This window comes from Triturus cristatus, chromosome 12 (genome assembly GCF_964204655.1).
Source record: "Triturus cristatus chromosome 12, aTriCri1.1, whole genome shotgun sequence".
In the NCBI taxonomy this organism is placed as follows: domain Eukaryota; kingdom Metazoa; phylum Chordata; class Amphibia; order Caudata; family Salamandridae; genus Triturus; species Triturus cristatus.
In genome coordinates this window covers 709,365,759-709,386,888 of record NC_140595.1, presented here as the reverse complement: position 1 = coordinate 709,386,888, position 21,130 = coordinate 709,365,759, and the positions used below count along the sequence as shown (strand labels likewise).

General features: G+C 50.0%; 1 protein-coding gene across 2 annotated transcripts in view; it reads right to left on the bottom strand.

Annotated features, from left to right (window-relative positions):
- Positions 1–21,130, bottom strand: part of LOC146780369 (hydroperoxide isomerase ALOXE3-like) — a 554,429-nt gene that overhangs the window by 434,439 nt on the left and 98,860 nt on the right. The window lies entirely within an intron of this gene.

The window sequence follows — 21,130 nt, the reverse complement described above, 5'->3', positions numbered from 1 at the left end:
CACTGATCCCAAACACACACTAACTCACACTGTGATTCTAGACATGCACCACTATCCCTAGGAGTTTACCAAAACTCATTCACTACAGTGCAACTGGTAAGGGAACTGCACACAATCTACATATTTCAGGACTGCACTTTCCTGTCAAAGCCTGACTCATTTAAACACATCATAAGCCATAACTGTCTTCTAATGCTACTAAAACTTTACAACATGACAAGTTAAAACAGTTATCTGTCAGCAAATACACGATGTCACCAAATGCTTCTCTCACAGTGGTTCCCAAATGCACACAGATTCATTGTGTGATTCTAGACAAACAATATATCAAAACACATTTCTTCATCTAGAAGTAGTACTACATTTTAGTATAGAAACATAACATAACTCATTTCACAAATTCATAAACAATGACTGGTTTCTAATTCTACCAAAATATAAAAACTGCATGGTTATCTGTCTACAAACACATGAAAAACACAAATGCTTATCACAGAATGGTTTCTACATGCACACACATTGTAGAGAAAAAAAGTACTCCCTTCACTTTAGCAGGAAAAATACATTAGTCTGATTAAAATCAAAATAGTCTACATACATCCCCTCACAATTCAATAACTCATCTTCCAAGTTCTTTTGTAGATTAAGAAGTATATAAATCACTCACCATATTTTCTTTTACAGAATCTCTGCACTGTGCACCTCTCAGCAAAAGCAAAGAATGAAAAAGTTTCCCTTTCATTTTCCACACATATGCATGTAAACATCAAATCACAATCCTTCGCACATAAACTCAAAAGCAAACACACATTTCTATTGGTTAAACATTTCAACCCTTTCCAACTGAAATACATTTCAACCCTTCCCCCAATCTGCTTTCTGCCTGTTACCATAGAAACAGGTCATGGAACACTGCACTGAGCTCACAGGTCACAAGTTCAGCACACAATGTTCCTACACAAGACAGGAAGTGTGCTTGACTTTTCAACATATCAGCTTATCATATTTAATGTTCCTTACAATCTGTTTTTGTTAACCAATAACAATCATACCTTTAAAAAACAGAAATATACACCCTACCTTTCAGTGTAGAAAGTTGTCATACAACCAATGATTTCTTGTCGTTTTTCAAAAATCGTTGCCATGGATCCGTGCACCCACCGCGAGAGGATCCAGGCATCCAACGCGATAGGATGGGCGCACCATGCGCGCATATCGCCTTTTTTTTTTTTTTTTTTTAAAGGGGGGCCCCAGGGGGTCCTTCTGGGACCCCCTAAGCACCTCTAGAGGGTCAGAGTATTTCCACTCTGCCCCCTTTATATGTTTGCAAATGTGTTGTAAGAAAAAACATCTTCTCACTGACAAGGGCGCACTTAATATACGATGAAACACGCTGGTTTCTTCATCAGTTTTCTTTTTTATTCAAGATTTTTTAAACTCCAAATGATAAGTTTCAAAGCTTTGTCAGTTCATATTAACAATCATATTCATCGTTCATTTCCAATGAGGTGAAAATAAATTTTCATAACAACCTTAGATGTCCACCCAATGCATTTCGGGTCAAGTAGAAGTCTGACCCTTCTTCAGGGGTCTAAAAGTAAATGAGACAGGACCATTAGCTTCACTCTAGCATACAGTCTAATACATGTCAATTAATCATGAATTTTAAATGCATGTAACCACAGATTAAATTACATTACACATGATCGTTAACTCTTAAGGTCAAAACCACAGAAAAAAGTTTAACCGTTTAAAAATATACTAAAGAATGCCTGGTGGCTGCAAAAAATATTTTTTTTTTAAAATGAAAGCAAAAACAGATGACATTGGTGGTACAACAACCTACAACTGGTAAGGAAACATCAGTGAAAATGGTAGTGTCAACTATACTCAGCGAGATTATAACTAACAAGGTGTAGAGTAAAGAAACAAAATCTAAAACACTAAAAACAATCACTAAATAAACTTACTCAGGACAAAAAAAGGTCTCTGCAGCTGTTGGAGTTACACACTCGGCGTGTAGCGTTCATGCCGAGATAAGTGGCTAGTTAAATTGTGCTGGATAGGTCTATTTATATCACATGGTGCAGAGATGAAAGTTACGCTGTCATTGGCTCACGAAGTGAACCAGTGAAAATAGGGGGCTATGTGTAGACCAATGGTTGCGCGCACAAAATGTAAAGCTGTCATTGGCTCCCAAACGAACCAATGAAAATGAAAAAGCTGTGAGTGAACCAATCGTTACACGCACATAAGGTAAAGTAGAAACAACGATAAAAAATAGTAAACCGAACTGGGAATTCTGTGCTTCCACAAAAAGTGTATGTGTGAAAAGTGTACAATAAAGTTGCACATACAATAAAGAAAAATTATCAAACAGAGTTAACAGACCCATGTTAGTAAAAAACATAATATAAGGACCGGAGGGGGCCCATTACCAATGCTGAATAATGAAAATTCAAATTATAAAAAAACACATATATTCAATACGATCGTTAATCCCAAAAGGATAGGAACAATTCAATTTCTTAATCCAAAAGTATTCAGCTCGTATTCTTTGTTTAGTGGGATCCATGTCGCGGCGTTGTGGAATCGTTTCAAGTATAGTGAAGCGTAGTTGTGATATTTGGTGACCCGCTTCCATCCAATGATTTGCTACAGATGATTTTAAGTTCTTCATCCTGATATTGCTCTTATGTTCAGTAATACGAACTTTCACTTTACGCTCAGTTTGTCCAACGTATACTTTGCCACAAGGGCATTTAATGGCGTAGACGCAATTCGCTGTGTCACAAGTGCTTGTGTGATTGAGGGCTATGGGGTAACCCTTAGTAGGATGGGTGAATTCTTTACCATTAATGACATTACCACAATGAATACAGTTTTGGCATTGAAGCATGCCGCGCCAATTTTGTGTTGATTTCTTAGGAACATTCAACAGTTCTTTAAGATTTTTAGAGCGTTGAAAAGCAAAAGTGATTTTATCATCATATAGATTATTCAGATCTGGTTCCATTTGTATAATTCTCCAGTGTTTGGTGATGGCTTTCTGTATTTTATATGACTCAGTGGAGTATTTTAATACACATACTGTTTTCTTCGTTTCTTTGGAATTGGTGATACGTTGTTGAAGAAGGTCATCTCTTGATTGCAGCGATATTTTGTCAAGGGATGTTAGTAAAACACTTTCAGGATAGCCTCTCATTCTGTATTTCATTGTTTGTTTCTCAAGAGTAGTTTTTAAATCTTCTTGATTAGATACAATACGTTTCATTCTAATGAACTGAGAGGTAGGTAGATGTTTCTTCAATGGTTCTGGATGAAAACTTTGGAATAGTAGACTAGAGTTTTTGTCCGTCTTTTTGATATGAAGTTGAGTGGAGATTTGATTTTGATCAAGTTTCACAATGACATCCAAAAATGCAATAGATTTTTCTTCAATACAATGAGTGAATTTAATCCGATCATTATGCATATTCAAGTTAGTGATGTTATTTTCAAGTTGAGTACGAGATCCCTTCCAAATCACAAATAGATCATCAATATACCTCTTGTATATTACAATACCTTCTTTCCAACCAGAATTCTCAAGTATATGATCTGTCTCAAATTTGCTCATGTAGATGTTAGCGTACGAGGGAGCCCCCCGAATCCCATGGATGTACCACTGGCTTGATTATAAAAATTACCTTGCCATTCAAAATAGCTGCAGTATAATGCAAACTGCATCAGTTCCAAAATTAACAATTTTTGTGAATCCTCTAGGTCACTCTTTAATAAACTCCACTCCAAGGCTTCCAAGCCTTCATTGTGAGGTATTGAAGTGTACAATGCGATAACATTGATTGTACACAAAAAATATGTCTCATTTTCATCAAGTACAATGGATTTCAACAAATTCAAAAATGCCGTGGTATCTTTGATGTAAGTGACACTTTTTTGTACAATAGGTTGTAGAAACTTTTCTACAAATTTTCCAATGGGTTCTGAAATCGACCCACAAGCCGATACAATGGGTCTGAATGGTGGACAAACCATGTCCTTGTGTATTTTGGGCAGCATGTACAGTTTTGGCCTTCTGGGAAACTTGGTGACAAAAAATTATTTTGTTTTTTCGCAAATCCAATTCATTTCAAAAGCGTGTATTATAATTTTGTCAAGGATTTGTTGATATTCAGATGTAGGATCAGATTCTAAAGGAAGATAAATATCTTGATTCACAACATGTTGATTAACACTCTTGATGTAAAATTCTGTGTCCATAACAACAAGGGCACCACTTTTGTCGGCTTTTTGAAAAGTAAGTTGTTTTTGTGAACTTAGATTTTTGGAAAGAAGGTATTGTAATATACAAGAGGTATATTGATGATCTATTTGTGATTTGGAAGGGATCTCGTACTCAACTTGAAAATAACATCAATAACTTGAATATGCATAATGATCGGATTAAATTCACTCATTGTATTGAAGAAAAATCTATTGCATTTTTGGATGTCATTGTGAAACTTGATCAAAATCAAATCTCCACTCAACTTCATATCAAAAAGACGGACAAAAACTCTAGTCTACTATTCCAAAGTTTTCATCCAGAACCATTGAAGAAACATCTACCTACCTCTCAGTTCATACGAATGAAACGTATTGTATCTAATCAAGAAGATTTAAAAACTACTCTTGAGAAACAAACAATGAAATACAGAATGAGAGGCTATCCTGAAAGTGTTTTGCTAACATCCCTTGACAAAATATCGCTGCAATCAAGAGATGACCTTCTTCAACAACGTATCACCAATTCCAAAGAAACGAAGAAAACAGTATGTGTATTAAAATACTCCACTGAGTCATATAAAATACAGAAAGCCATCACCAAACACTGGAGAATTATACAAATGGAACCAGATCTGAATAATCTATATGATGATAAAATCACTTTTGCTTTTCAACGCTCTAAAAATCTTAAAGAACTGTTGAATGTTCCTAAGAAATCAACACAAAATTGGCGCGGCATGCTTCAATGCCAAAACTGTATTCATTGTGGTAATGTCATTATTGGTAAAGAATTCACCCATCCTACTAAGGGTTACCCCATAGCCCTCAATCACACAAGCACTTGTGATACAGCGAATTGCGTCTACGCCATTAAATGCCCTTGTGGCAAAGTATACGTTGGACAAACTGAGCGTAAAGTGAAAGTTCGTATTACTGAACATAAGAGCAATATCAGGATGAAGAACTTAAAATCATCTGTAGCAAATCATTGGATGGAAGCGGGTCACCAAATATCACAACTACGCTTCACTATACTTGAAACGATTCCACAACGCCGCGACATGGATCCCACTAAACAAAGACTACGAGCTGAATACTTTTGGATTAAGAAATTGAATTGTTCCCATCCTTTTGGGATTAACGATCGTATTGAATATATGTGTTTTTTATAATTTGAATTTTCATTATTCAGCATTGGTAATGGGCCCCCTCTGGTCCTTATATTATGTTTTTTACTAACATGGATCTGTTAACTCTGTTTGATAATTTTTCTTTATTGTATGTGCAACTTTATTGTACACTTTTCACACATACACTTTTTGTGGAAGCACAGAATTCCCAGTTCGGTTTACTATTTTTTATCGTTGTTTCTACTTTACCTTATGTGCGTGTAACGATTGGTTCACTCACAGCTTTTTCATTTTCATTGGTTCGTTTGGGAGCCAATGACAGCTTTACATTTTGTGCGCGTAACCATTGGTCTACACATAGCCCCCTATTTTCACTGGTTCACTTCGTGAGCCAATGACAGCGTAACTTTCATCTCTGCACCATGTGATATAAATAGACCTATCCAGCACAATTTAACTAGCCACTTATCTCGGCATGAATGCTACACGCCGAGTGTGTAACTCCAACAGCTGCAGAGACCTTTTTTTGTCCTGAGTAAGTTTATTTAGTGATTGTTTTTAGTGTTTTAGATTTTGTTTCTTTACTCTTCACCTTGTTAGTTATAATCTCGCTGAGTATAGTTGACACTACCATTTTCACTGATGTTTCCTTACCAGTTGTAGGTTGTTGTACCACCAATGTCGTCTGTTTTTGCTTTCATTTTTAAAAAAAAAAATTTTTTGCAGACACTAGGGTGCCGATTACGATCCGGTAGAAAAATTCCCCGTGCGACTCGTATCCGGTCTTTTTACCGTACGAATCGTAAAAGTGCCGTACGAACTGGCAATCACGATTCGCATGGTAAAAAGTCCATACGAACCGCATTTGGAATCATTCCCCACACGTCCTCGGGTCGGAAAATGTGTCCGACACGTCCTCGGACGATTTACCGTACAAACGTGAAAAGTCAAGTCCAAACGAGGAATCACGATCCCACCCGTGCGTCCGAACTCACAACCGTATGGTAAAAACACCGTCCGCACCGAACTCCCATTGCAACCATGGAGATATGTTCCCGCATACGCGCCAAACACTCCCCCCAGCACCCATACGTTCGAGTCGTACTCCCCGTTAATGTACACACACCCCCCTGTATGTACACCTGTGTACGTGTCGAACCACCAGCCGTGTATGTACACCCCAGTACGTTCGAGTCGTACCCCCACCCCTGTATGTGTAGTACCACCGTCTAAGTACACCCCAGTATGTTCGAGTCCTACCCCCACCCGTGTACGTGTCATACCCCCGTGTACCTACACCCCAGTACGTTCGAGTCGTACCCCCACCCCTGTACGTGTCGTACCACTGTCTAAGTACACCCCAGTACGTTCGAGTCGTACCCCCACCCCTGTACGTGTCGTACCCCCGAGTACCCACACCCCAGTACGTTCGAGTCCTACCCCCACCCTTGTACGTGTCATACCCCCGTGTACCTACACCCCAGTACATTCGAGTCGTACCCCCACCCCTGTACGTGTCGTACCACCGTCTAAGTACACCCCAGTACGTTCGAGTCGTACCCCCACCCCTGTACGTGTCGTACCACCGTCTATGTACACCCCAGTACGTTCCAGTCGCACCCCCACCACAACCTCCTAAGTACGGAGCGCACCCCATGCCCCAACATCACAACCGCATGTACGAGTCGTGCCAAGCCACACACAAGGACAGCACCGTACAACCAAATGGCCCATCTACACACCGTACACACGCTCAAAACGCACGTACACAACCAGGACAAAACAAAACAACACAAGAATACACCATTCGAATGGCACAAAGCCACTAAACATGGCCAACAAACACTAAAAAAACACATACACTGACCTGCAACTGCCAAATACAAACAGAGGCCCTAAACACCACCACTCCTTATAACACACCCACCCAAACTTCAAACACAGCCACACCCACCAATGGACCAATAAAAAGGGCCCACACACACAAACCATGAGCCTTTGCAACAGACTCACTGCTGCCAGACACCACAGACAACTTACAGCACCTTACTACAAGCTTCACCACACCTTACACTTGCACATCTCCACACAACCACCTTCACAAACACACCCTCATCACATTCACACACACACCTGCACAACCACACCCACACACCCACAACCATCCACACCCCCCCCACCATCCACACCCCCCCCACCATCCACACCCACACCCCTCACCATGCCCACTACCAAGAATCCAAAGTTCAGTAACCGAGAGTTGGAGGTTCTTGTCGATGAAATCCTCAGAGTCGAGCCACAGCTCTTTGGAACATTGGTCAGAAACACCAGCATGGCAGCAAAAACAGCCATGTGGCAGACCATCATCGATGCTGTGAATGCTGTTGGGGACACCAGAAGGACCAGGCAGGAATGCCAGAACAGGTGGTACGATCTGCGGAGGAGGGTCCGAGCCAAGATGCAGGAGGAACACAACCAGGCCAACGCCACTGGAGGAGGGCCCTCCCGCAGACCCGTACACTACCAGCCCTGGGAGGAGAGGGTGATGGCCATACTGCCGGTGGAGGCAGTCGAAGGATTAGAAGGACTCCGAGACCCGGGTGAGTACACAAACAACGCACCTCACATGGGGGGAACGGCATCCACAACCAAAATCAATAACAGGCACGCAACCACCCCAAGCCATCGCATGACTCAACCACACTCCATGAACACGCACATGCCACTGCTGCCACCATGCCCCATGCACCCAGCTGGACAATGTCAAGTCACAGGCCACAGAAGACACCAACACATGACACGGTAACCCGGATGGCGGGAGGCTGGGCCCCAAAAATCACATAGTGCAACTCCGAAGCAGACAACAATGCCCTCTGCCCATATGGCCTAGGTCACAGCCAGACAAACACTGTGTCCCAACACAGGAATGACTTGCCAGCAAATGGCGGACGCCTTGCATCAACACATGGGGGTGAAGGCACTGTTTTGCACATGACAGCAGCTGATGAACAGCCAACATTGTGAAAGAGTGGCAGCACACACCACCACAGCAGCAGCGCAAAGACACACACTACACCCAATGGGTGCCTGGAGATCAGAAACAAACTCACATCAACAAGCCAAGGGCCACTCAAAGATCTGCTAACAGTGTGTGCCCAGGAAGCTGGGCTGAGGTGACAGAGGGTGACACACAGAGGGAGGGAGAGGGGGACAGAGAGGGAGGGAGAGGGGGACACAGAGGGAGGGAGACACAGGGAGACGGACAGAGGGAGGAGGCTGACACACGGAGGGAGGGAAAGGGGGACAGAGAGGGAGGGAGACGGACAGAGGGAGGAGGCTGACACACGGAGGGAGGGAGAGGGGGACAGAGAGGGAGGGAGAGGGGGACAGAGAGGGAGGGAGAGGGGGACAGAGAGGGAGCGAGACACAGGGAGAGCAAAGCAGCCGTGTGGCGTGTGCGAATGTCTGCTCGTCAGCAGGTAGACTGCGTGCATGTAGACAAGGGTGGCCAGTCCCAGAACCCCCCCTCTTCCCCATGGCAAAACACAGGGCCATGTCACAACCTGTTCACGAGCACAACGACAGCTACCTGGATCATATAAGTGTGTGGATCCACTCCATGTGCACATGTACAGTGCTACACGGAAGGAGCCAATGCATGGCTCGCCACACCTGCCCACTCCACTGCTGACTGCAGTCACACTTGACGCAGCAAGTAAGACCGTGCCACACATAGTTAAAGGGGCCAAAGTGGTGCCCAAGGGACACACCCATGCACAAGTGCACTGTGAGTGGAATGCAAGACAGATCCCAATTCCAAGAGGAAATGTCCCAACTTTGAAACAGATGAAACATGGATGTTGCATGGACCAAAATTAACATTGTCTCTCTCACACACAGGTCGACGTCGTGGTTCACCCCCCAACACTGGGGGGAAGACTCACAGGACCCGGATCTGCGGGAGCCCAATCCCACCGGCAGCAGCCACTCTCACCACTCTGTGGACGACCCCGACCGACCTGGCCCCTCTGGTGTCCAACCACCTGCAGCACCTGCGTCAGGTACAACTGTGCCAACCACCACCCCCACTCCTGCCACATCCCAGGAGACACCCAGGATCCCTGCCCCAACACCACAATGCAGCCAGGCTGGCCAGGAGGGACACGGTGTCCCGGGCACCCAGGAGGAGGCAGGCGACAACGCCAATGCCACCCCTCAGGGGTCCCGGAGATCCGATGTACCCACAAGGGCAGGCCAGGTGCAAGTGGGCAGGGGTGGTGGGAGTGGAGGACGGCAGAGGCGCGAGCCTGACCAGATGGCTGGGGAACCGGTATTTGCCCATGTCCGAAACATCATGGACACATACCGGCAGGACACCACGGGCATGGCCCAGGTTGTGTCCACCCTCAATGAGATCAAGGGGACCCTCGATGAGATAAAGACCCAGCAGGCCCAGCAACATGCGGAGCAACATGCCTGTCTACTGCGACACCAACGGAGGATGGAGGACAGACAGGCTGAGCAAGTGACGGCGTTCCAGGGGATTCACGATACACTCCGTCGGATGGCCGACAACATGGCCGACCCTCCCTGTGCCAGAAGGCGGAGAACATCACCACCCACAGGGAGGGATCAGGAGGAGGAGGAGGAAACATCCGATGGAGCATCCCAGACGTCGTCACGGCCTGCTTCTGAGGGTCCCCGCAGGAGGGCGGGTCGTCCACGGAAAAGACCGTGAGGGTCGGCGCAACATCACCATCTCCCAGGACACCTGGCCTGGCACCTGGCCCACTGGAGCAACAGCATCACAGCATCAAGAGACATTCTCTGCCACATGGCCCTGCTGGTCACTGTCTGACCAATGTTGACAAAGACTGTGGCATGGACTATGAGGATTTCCAATGGCAAGGACACCAACTCCCCTACTGAACTTTGGATTCCAAACTCCCGGAAAGCCCCTCACTTGGTCCCCCCCCCCCCCATAATAAATCACATTATGAAGAGTAGATGCCTGCTGGTTGCATTATTACCTAACATGTGTCTTGTAAAGTCTAAACATGCCTGAGTCATCTTTTGTCTTCAACCATCCACACCCTGGGGCCTGAGTCTGGCACAGGACACATGGGTCACAGTGTATTAGGCAAGACAGACATGGAGCACCATACACACCCGTGATGGGCCCAACCAGCTGAGGGGGTGGCCGCACAACCGTGCTGACAGACACATTGAGTACAGCAACAGACATGCGCAGAGGTCAGGGATCATGTCGAGTGTCCTGGGGGGCACCCAGGTATGTGTAGACAGGTGGCAGAACCATGTCCTGCAAGCTTCAGTCCGGTGGATGCAGAGAATGGGGGCCTGGCCAACGTTGGATGCATGGGGATGGCACATGTCACAATACCCACACAGTCATGGACATCATGGCCACTACACAGTCTCAGCCCACACACACAGCTTGCAGCTTGCTACTCGACACATTGACACATAGCCACAATCAGGGAATACCATGCCAGACATGCTGGATGCACCGTGGCAACACACCAGCATTGAGTGAGAAGAGGCACCTTGGAGGCATAGGGACACCTTTATTAGTCATGTGTTCGGGAGTGCAGAGGCAACTTGAAGTACACATGAACACATCTTGTGGAGTAACATGTGGGTCCAACACTGGCACCCCCCTTCTGCAGCACAAATGCGTGTTAGCCATGGAACTGGCACACAAGCGTCGGCTAACAGCTAAACACCCACAGCTGCTCACGGAGAGCCTGCCATACACCATAGATCCGCTGATGTGGAAGTCCCACACCATGTCAAGCCAATGCTAACCGTATGTGTCCGAGGGCAGTGTCACACACATTGATGCCATCATCACAATCCACTATCCCATCACTGATGACTGTCAACCAGTCAGACCATCTATTCAGGTGTACCCAGCTGCATGTCGTGTCCCATGCTGATGCAACATGGCTGCAGAGGAACCAAACATCGACAGGGGCTGTGTGCATACATCGTGAACAACTGCCACACCCAATACACCCTTGATGCATCCCTTACCCTATGGAGACTTCAAAACGTGTCCGTGCCTGTAACGCTGAGTCAGCCCACGATGACGTGTCCATGAGGAATAGCAGTGCCACAACAATGCAAGCAGCAGACGGCATGCGCAAGTACCTGGGCAAGAGAGACACACAAGAAGTCAGCCACAAAAAGCACAGCCACTTGCATGTGCATGTACTCGACACATGTTAGGATGACAACATGCTAGGTCACAATTATGACTGGGGAAATACAACCATCACTGGCACCATCACTCCAGTGACACACCCACACACCTCTGACTCACGTGCCATACATGCAGGTGGACACACACATCACAACACATGCCACACGCGGCCAAATGCGTGCACACACAGACACTGGTACTCACCACTAAGCAAAGAAGTCGCGTATGAGCCGAGTCCGGATGTCCTCCTGCGGCTCCACATCCTCCACATCACTAGCCCCATTGCCAAGGCCTTCGTCCTCCACGGGTGGATGGTCCTCGTCATGTTGATCTAGGATGAGTGGCACAGCTTTCTCAACTGCCATGTTGTGCGGCATTCAGCAGACCATGAAGATTTTGCAGACCTTCGCAGGGGCATATGGGAGGGCGCCGCCGGTCTTGTGGAGGCACCAAAAGCGGCTCTTCAGCATGCCAAACGTCCTCTCTATCACTCGCCTTGTCCGGCCATGGGCGGTGTTGTAGCGGAGCTGGGCCGGCGTGATGGGGTTGCGGAGAGGTGTGAGCAGCCATGGCATGTTGGGATAGCCAGCGTCCCCTACATGGGAAGCACATGGACATCGTTAGAACTGGTGAAGCGGTCGTGCTGGTAGGCATTGCAAAATACAGGACAGACAGACTGTACCCACCAACAACACATGCTCTTTCGTTGCGCAGCTGCATCATCATTTCAGGCATCCTGCTACACCTCATGATGTAGGCATCGTGTGCTGATCCTGGAAAACGAGCACAGACATGTGAAATCAACATGTTGGACTGACACACCACAAGGGCATTGATGGAGTGGTAGTGCTTCCGATTGTGGTACGCTACCTCCCGTGCGTGTGGTGGTACCAAAGCTACATGTGTCCCATCTATGGACCCAATGACATGGGGCATCCCTCCCAGGGCATAGAATCCACGCTTGACTGCAGTCAACTGTTCAGGGGTTGGGAACTTGATGAAGTCATCCAGGTGAATCAACATGGCCTCTAAGAAATCATGCAGCACACGGCAGAACATGCTCTGGGACATGCCACCAACCTGAGCTATGGTATATTGAAAGGTACCCGTGGCAAGAAAATGTAGGGCTGCCATTACCTTCAGCTGGGGTGTCAGTGTCGTAGAAAACCTGTGCTGCGGTTCCAGGTGTGGTGCCAGTCTCGCAGTCAACTCCAGAATCAACCGTCGTGGGAAGCGGTAGCACCGGATCCGATCATTCTCCTGCATGTCAGCCAAGTCCGGCATTGCTCGGGGAAGAGGCGGCGCTCTGCAGTAATTTGGAAGTGACAAGGAAGCGTGAGTGCACCACAACAACAAATCATTTGTACTGAGCACATGTTAATCAGTCAATACACATATGCTACATAGGGACTCAGGTCTGTGCTACATGCCCAGGACAGGTATGGCTGCCAGGTGACACTCCTACCAAGACCCAGCTACACACGGAGATTGAGAACCTCCCCATGCCATGCCATGGGAATAGCTGTGTCCCAGTGCAAGTGAACAGCCAGACGCAACACAGGAGTGACATATGCCCACACATCAGCAGAAGTAGGATGCCGATTGCAGAGACTGGCAGCGGAACACTAGAGCCACAGGTCACATGACATTACACTAGGACACGCCACACACCTTGCCATGAAGGGGCACATGTCATGACTCAGCACACAATCATTGTGAGGATGCAGACATGTCCTTGTCACGCTACTCCGTGTCCCATGCATACATGTGCACCTCACATCCGATACCACATGTGGCATGGTGTGCGGAACAGTGTGCCATGTCAATCTACACACAGACACATGTTGGTTGCTGCAACAGCTGCTGCTTTTGAGGGTGCTCCAACATCAACCTGATGGGAAGCCCCCACACATACATGACATAGTCACATTGTGCACCGTGGGTAGTGACAAGGCAGGTGTGGTAACCCCTGTACCGGGCATCAGGGGACACTTGCGTGTTTTGGTGTCCGTGCCATGCCAGTGTCGCTCACCCCAAGGGTGCAGTACGACATGCACACATGTCAAAGGAGTCAAGGGCATGCCTGGCACACATTGCACCGTCACACAGTACACCTGTACACATCTCATCATACATGTGGTGCATTCTCCACTCAGGAGTAATGTGCCACATCACAGCCTGTCACACCTGTGCCCCACACATGTAGTACTGCCCAGACAATGCCTTGATGTCCATCCATGGACAGGTATGTCCGCCCTATTCCTATCTGTGTGCCGCCTATCACCACTGTGATGTGTAAAAACCGCCGTACTGCTGCTAAGAGGGCCTGTGTACGTTCCCAAATCACTATGGGAGTGCTGCCGTATGTGGATCCATCGTGATGGCGAGCGTACAGGCATTTGTACGGTCCGTACCACTACGAGTACGCATACGCGAGGACACCCATAGTGATAGGGCCGTACGCACGCATGTACGCTCACTATCACTAGGGGTGTCCTCGCGTATGCATACTCGTAGTGGTACGGGCCGTACACACGCATGTACGCTCACTATCACTAGGGGTGTCCTCGCGTATGCGTACTCGTAGTGGTACGGGCCGTACACACGGATGTACGCTCACTATCACTAGGGGTGTCCTCGCGTATGCGTACTCGTAGTGGTACGGGCCGTACACACGCATGTACGCTCACTATCACTACGAGTACGCATACGCGAGCAGACCCATACTGATAGTGAGCGTAGATGCGTGTGTACGGCCCGTACCACTATGAGTACGCATACGCGAGGACACCCATAGTGATAGTGAGCGTACATGCGTGTGTACGGCCCGTACCACTACGAGTACGCATACGCGAGGACACCCCTAGTGATAGTGAGCGTACATGCGTGTGTACGGCCCGTACCACTACGAGTACGCATACGCGAGGACACCCCTAGTGATAGTGAGCATACATGCGTGTGTACGGCCCGTACCACTACGAGTACGCATACGCGAGGACACCCATAGTGATAGTGAACGTAGGCACGCGTGTAGGGGCCGGTGCAATGCATTTGGGGTGCCCTAGGGCCCCGAAACGCACCGTACCTGTGTGTGACGCTGAAAATTACATAGGGGACAAGTATTAAGGCCTACATGCATGCTGGTTGTCATGGAGACCAAGTTCAAATTTCGAAATTGTTCTGGAAGGTGCACAGCAGATGTCAGTTGGAATACTTCTACTTTGTTGCAATGTGTTTGTGGGGCTGACATCATGCAGGAGAGTGAAACCGATAGAGAACCCACAGACTGCTAGGTTTGAAGGGATTGGAGGAAACATAGGATGCAAATGTGAGTGACCAATCACTCTGTACTCCTGTGCATGAAATGGGCCAGCTAGGCAGATATAAGGCAGCCAGGTCCCATGAGGGAGCACTTGCCTGCACATCTCTGTATTCCACGACCCAGCTGCTGCTACTGATTCCCTGGAACCATGTCAAGGGCTGTGGAGAGGTCACAGCCATTCACCCTGGAGGAGAACATGGCTTTGGTGGATGTGATCCTCCCACGGTACCCCATGCTGTATGGGCGACCAGGTTATCAGGTGAGTGCAGTGTCCACTGCCACAGACTGTGTCCCTTTTTTGTGACTGTGATTTCTGCCATTGTGTCCAGGTGTGACACACATGCCATGTACTGTAGGGGGGGTCCCAAGGGGGGGGAATGCCTGATGTCTCCCAGCAGTGCCCTGAGACAGGTGGGGTGGGGGCCTATCACTCCCAGCAGTGCCCTGAGACAGGAGGGGTGGGTGCAGAGTCCTCCCAGCATTGCCCTGAGACAGGAGGGGTGGGGGCCTATCACTCCCAGCAGTGCCCCGAGACAGGTGGGGTGGGGGCCTATCACTCCCAGCAGTGCCCTGAGACAGGTGGGGTGGGTACCTATCACTCCCAGCAGTGCCCTGAGACAGGAGGGGTGGGTGCAGAGTCCTCCCAGCATTGCCCTGAGACAGGAGGGGTGGGTGCAGAGTCCTCCCAGCATTGCCCTGAGACAGGAGGGGTGGGGGCCTATCACTCCCAGCAGTGCCCTGAGACAGGTGGGGTGGGGGCCTATCACTCCCAGCAGTGCCCTGAGACAGGTGGGGTGGGTGTGATGCACAGTGTGAGCCTGGATCATTGATTGTGTAGTTGCCCTCATTCCACCTGTTCCTTTCAATAGCACGTACTGCTTTTGGCCTTCCCCCAGAGGATCATGTCCCTATGACAAAGGTGCAATGCGTTGGATGCATACTAGGCCTTGTTGTAAACAGCGAATGTGTTCTAATCTGTGTCCCTGTGACATGTGCCAGGTGTATTGATGTAGTGTCACTTGTCCATCCTCACAGGTAGACGCCTCTGCCAAGGAGCAGATATGGCTGGACGCCGTCAGCGCCGTGAGGAGTGCGGAAGGTCGGAGGCGGCGCCTGTCCCAGGTGAGGAAACGCTGGCAGGATATCCGGTGCTGGACGCGGAGGATCGCACGGGTCCTGCTGGGGGACTCACCTGAGAGCCACAAGAACCGCGGGCGCCGCCGTCTCTCCCACATCCAGAAACGTGTGCTGGCGGTGGTCTTTCCTGACTTGGACAGGCGTCTACAGGACATGCAGCAGCCGGAAGGGGGTAGGTACATGTGTGTGTTTGTTGTGTTTCACCAGCATTTGTAAGTGCAATGTTCCATGGATACACTTCCAGGGTTTATGGTGCTGTGCTGATCCTATCCCCCACAGACTTGCTGTGCTCTCCTGCCTCCCTTCCCCTCCTTGCAATGTGTTCCCTGGTCTGTGTGTAGTCGCTCCATCACAAGGTCATGTAGCCTGACACCTTCTACAAGTGTACAATGCCTGCAGCATAATGTGTGGGGGTGGTGTGTAACAGGATTTGGGACCTTACCTGTGCCCTGTACAGTTCTGGACTTGTGGGTTCCATGTCAGTTGGCACTAATGCTGAGTCCAGACATGGGAGTTAGTCTCTCAAGTGTGAGGCCTTACAGTACGCATGTCCTATGTGGTGGCCTGTGACATGATGTGCATGAGTGTGCGTTACGCATAGTGCAGGGATGTTAGCGTGCGTTGCAGTCATTCCCATTCAGGAGCATGGAGTTGTGTGGCCACTACTGTCCCCAGGGGCATTTTTTCCTAGGTATCATGTGTGTAATCTGAATATGTTGACAATCTCTGTGTCTACAGCATAGGTTGTGCTCTGTGCCATTGTCCCCTGGCACCAAGTATATTGACGTGTGATGTATTACAAGTGTCCACTGTACAGCCTGACCTGATTTTCCAAGTACATACTCACGGTGGCCATTGCCTGTGTGTCTTGTAGCAATCATCTGATGATGCCCATTTGTACATGATTCTTTGGACAGGTGTACCTTGGGTATTTGGTGTGCAACCTTGATTAGTTGCATCCCATGTGTATTTCACCCAGACTAAGAGATGTACGTGCTTCATGTGTCTCCATAGATTTGTCTCATGTAGGGGGTGGGTGGTGCGGGCATGGCCTACATGTCAAGACCTGTCATCTCCTTGCTAGGACTGGCCAGTGTGTGATGTTTGCCTGGACATACACTCAAGGTGCAGTGTGCCAGTCAGGGTGGGCATGTTATCAGTATTACCTATGCTGCATGTGCCTCTTGTTCCTGCCTATGGTCCCTGCTCATCCCTATTTGCTGCCACGCTGTGTGGTGCTGATGCAGTGCTGGATTGTCCCCAGGGCCTTGCTCCTCAGTCAAAATTCCATATCATCTCATTTGCTAGTGTGTCATGCTCTCCATAGTTATTCCATGGCATGGTGGGTAGAGGAACTGTGTCTTGCATGCCCTACATATGTACCTTGTTTTGCAGATGTAACTCTTCCTTTGTATCAGGCTATGCACTGTAACCTACGTAGATTTGACTCATGTGACATATGTATACAGGTGTATGATTACTTTCTGTCTCTTCACCCTGCCCACAGCATCGTCGGGGGACACGGAGGGAGACATGGACACAGACGGCGCGGAGGGACGGAGCACCAGTGCCAGCGGTGACATCGGGGATGGCACTTCGAGTGGGACTGAGGCGGTGGAGAGTGAACCCGGGGACCTGTCGACTGGCACAACAGAGTATGAAGCCGACGGGTCCGAGGAGGATCACTCCGAGTGGGCGGTGGCTGCACCACCATCTGACAGCAGCCCTACATCTGGCACCGCCCCCTCCATTGGCATCAGCCGCCTCCCACGTGCTCGTGTCCCTTCCCAGCGTGCCCGGTCCCCACATGTCTCCTTCCTGCCAGGCACCGCACCCCCTGCCCCTGTCTCCACTGCTGCCGCCAATGCTGAGTCTGTGGACATCCAGTGGCAGTTGCAGATTGGTCAGACTGCGATCCTTAATGTCCTCCATGGCCACAGCCAGGTCCTCAACAACATGGAGGCATACTTGGAGGGCATTCATTCATCGCAGGCTGACCAATGCAACTTGCTGAGGTCGATAGACTCGACACTGACTGCAGCAGTGGGTCTCCTGCAGCGCTACGTCCCACCCCCTACCCCTGCTCCTTCCACACTTCCCACTCCCATGCCTGTCCCACATACACACAGACGTAAGCAGGCACCCACCACAACAGACACAGGCACCACACCAGCAGGGAAGGTCCGCCGCACACCTCCTGACACGCACACACAGGGTGCAGTAGGCACACCCACTGGGTCGGGGGGCAAACGTGTGACACGCAGCCAGAGTGGGAGTCCGCATTCCACCCAATCCACTCCCTCCAAATCCCCTCCCCTCAGCTCTCCTGGCCACATCTCCCCCAAAGACTCGTTCATGGCCGCTCTGTCCCTGAGCCCCACAGTGACGCCACCACGCAAACGGTCAAGGAAGTCCTCGGTCAGGGTGCTTGAGTCCCCCCCCTGTCCACATCCTCCCCCAGTGGCGCTGCGACCCATCCCTCTGACCCCCCCCCCCCCCTCCTTGGGGCCTGTGGTTCCTTCGGGTGCAGGGGAGTCCCTGGAGGACTTTGCCAAGGTGTGCAGTGAGATCCTAGAATCCACCTTTGGCCCTGCCCCACCCCCTGTGGTGGAGTCCTCCATCCCTGCACCCAATTCGCCTACCCTTTGCCCTCCTGTCCCTGCGGTGCCTGTTCCTTCCCCCCCACATGATGCCCTCACCCCTGTGGAAGACGACGACTCGTAACTGTGCAGGCAAGCTAGGGGACACGCATCCCACTGTGTCCCCCATCCAGCTCGGACTCCTGGACTGCCCTATGGCCTTTGTTATGATGGGACTTACGTCATGCTAGTTTTTTGCTCATGCTGAATAAAGCTATTTATTTTTTGGCCTTGGAACACTCCTGCATTGCTGCCATTGCTGTTGGTGGGGCTGCTACATGGTTGTGGGTGTTGGTCATGTGTTGGGTGTGTGGGAAATGTAGTGGTGTGCTGCTCATAGGGGGGACCCTGGGATCAGTGTGCCTCACACGGTGTTAGCTACCTTTCTCCATTCATGCAAGCAGTTGCTGCATGTTGCAATTGTCCCAAGGTGTTTTCCTTCCTCTGTGTACCCTGACTTCTTCCCTGCAGGGTGTTCCCAATATTTAGTGCAGAGCTGGGAGTACATTAACTGGGTGTGTGACGGACTCCTTCACCTTGGCACATGCATGCTGAGCCATTCTCCAGCTGCATCATTCGTGGCATCCTTGGTAGTCATTGTACTTGTGTATGTGGACTATTGACATGACTTCATGTGTAAATGTTTTGTTTTTGGCCCTATGCATGCGTATACTTCCATCCTCGCACACATGTGGTACATGTACTGCAGGGTCTTTGTGCACCTGACTGACATTTGTGGGCATGGTATATGTGACTACTCAACCCTTTGCGTTCCATGGGCACTGCTGGGAGGACTCTGCACCCACCCTTCCTATGTCTGGGCACTGCTGGGAGGACTCTGCACCCACCCCTCCTGTGTCAGGGCACTGCTGGGAGGACTCTGCACCCACCCCACCTGTCTCTGGGCACTGCTGGGAGTGATAGGCCCCCACCCCACCTGTCTCAGGGAAATGCTGGGAGTGATAGGCACCCACCCCTCCTGTCTCTGGGCACTGCTGAGAGGACTCTGCACCCACCCCTCCTGTCTCTGGGCACTGCTGGGAGGACTCTGCACGCACCCCTCTTGACTCTGGGCACTGCTGGGAGGACACTGCACCCACCCCTCCTGACTCTGGGCACTGCTGGGAGTGATAGGCACCCACCCCTCCTGTCTCTGGGCACTGCTGGGAGGACTCTGCACCCACCCCTCCTGTCTCTGGGCACTGCTGGGAGGACTCTGCACACACCCCTCTTGACTCTGGGCACTGCTGGGAGTGATACGCACCCACCCCTCCTGTCTCTGGGCACTGCTGGGAGTGATAGGCACCCACCCCTCCTGTCTCTGGGCACTGCTGGGAGGACTCTGCACCCACCCCTCCTGTCTCTGGGCACTGCTGGGAGGACTCTGCACACACCCCTCCTGTCTCAGGGCACTGATGGGAGTGATAGGCCCCCACCCCACCTGTCTCAGGGCACTGCTGGGAGGACTCTGCACCCACCCCTCCTGTCTCAGGGCACTGCTGGGAGTGATAGGCCCCCACCCCACCTGTCTCAGGGCACTGCTGGGAGTGATAGGCCCCCACCCCACCTGTCTCTGGGCACTGCTGGGAGTGATAGGCCCCCACCCCACCTGTCTCAGGGAAATGCTGGGAGGACTCTGCACCCACCTCTCCAATTTCACAATATGTACGCTCATGACATGCACGGATGTGGGTATGCTCCATGCATTCGAGGTGAGGCTACGGGTCGTACTTGCACTGTTGGGGTGGGGGTACGCTCCATGCATTCGAGGTGAGGGTAGGGGTCGTACTTACACTGTTGGGGTGGGGGTACGCTCCATACGTACGCGGGTGTGGGTACGGGTCCTACTTGCACTGTTGGTGTGGGGGTACGCTCCATACGTACACGGGTGTGGGTACGGGTCGTACTTACACTGTTGGGGTGGGGGTACACTCCATACGTACGTGGGTGTGGGTACGTGTCGTACTTACACTGTTGGGGTGGGGGCACGCTCCATGCATTCGAGGTGAGGGTAGGGGTCGTACTTACACTGTTGGGGTGGGGGTACGCTCCATACGTACGCGGGTGTGGGTACGGGTCGTACTTGCACTGTTGGGGTGGGGGTACGCTCCATACGTACGCGGGTGTGGGTACGGGTCGTACTTGCACTGTTGGGGTGGGGGTACGCTCCATGCATTCGAGGTGAGGGTACGGGTCGTACTTACACTGTTGGGGTGGGGGTACGCTCCATGCATTCGAGGTGAGGGTACGTGTCGTACTTGCACTGTTGGGGTGGGGGTATGCTCCATGCATTCGAGGTGAGGGTACGGGTCGTACTTACACTGTTGGGGTGGGGGTACGCTCCATGCATTCGAGGTGAGGGTACGTGTCGTACTTACACTGTTGGGGTGGGGGTACGCTCCATGCATAC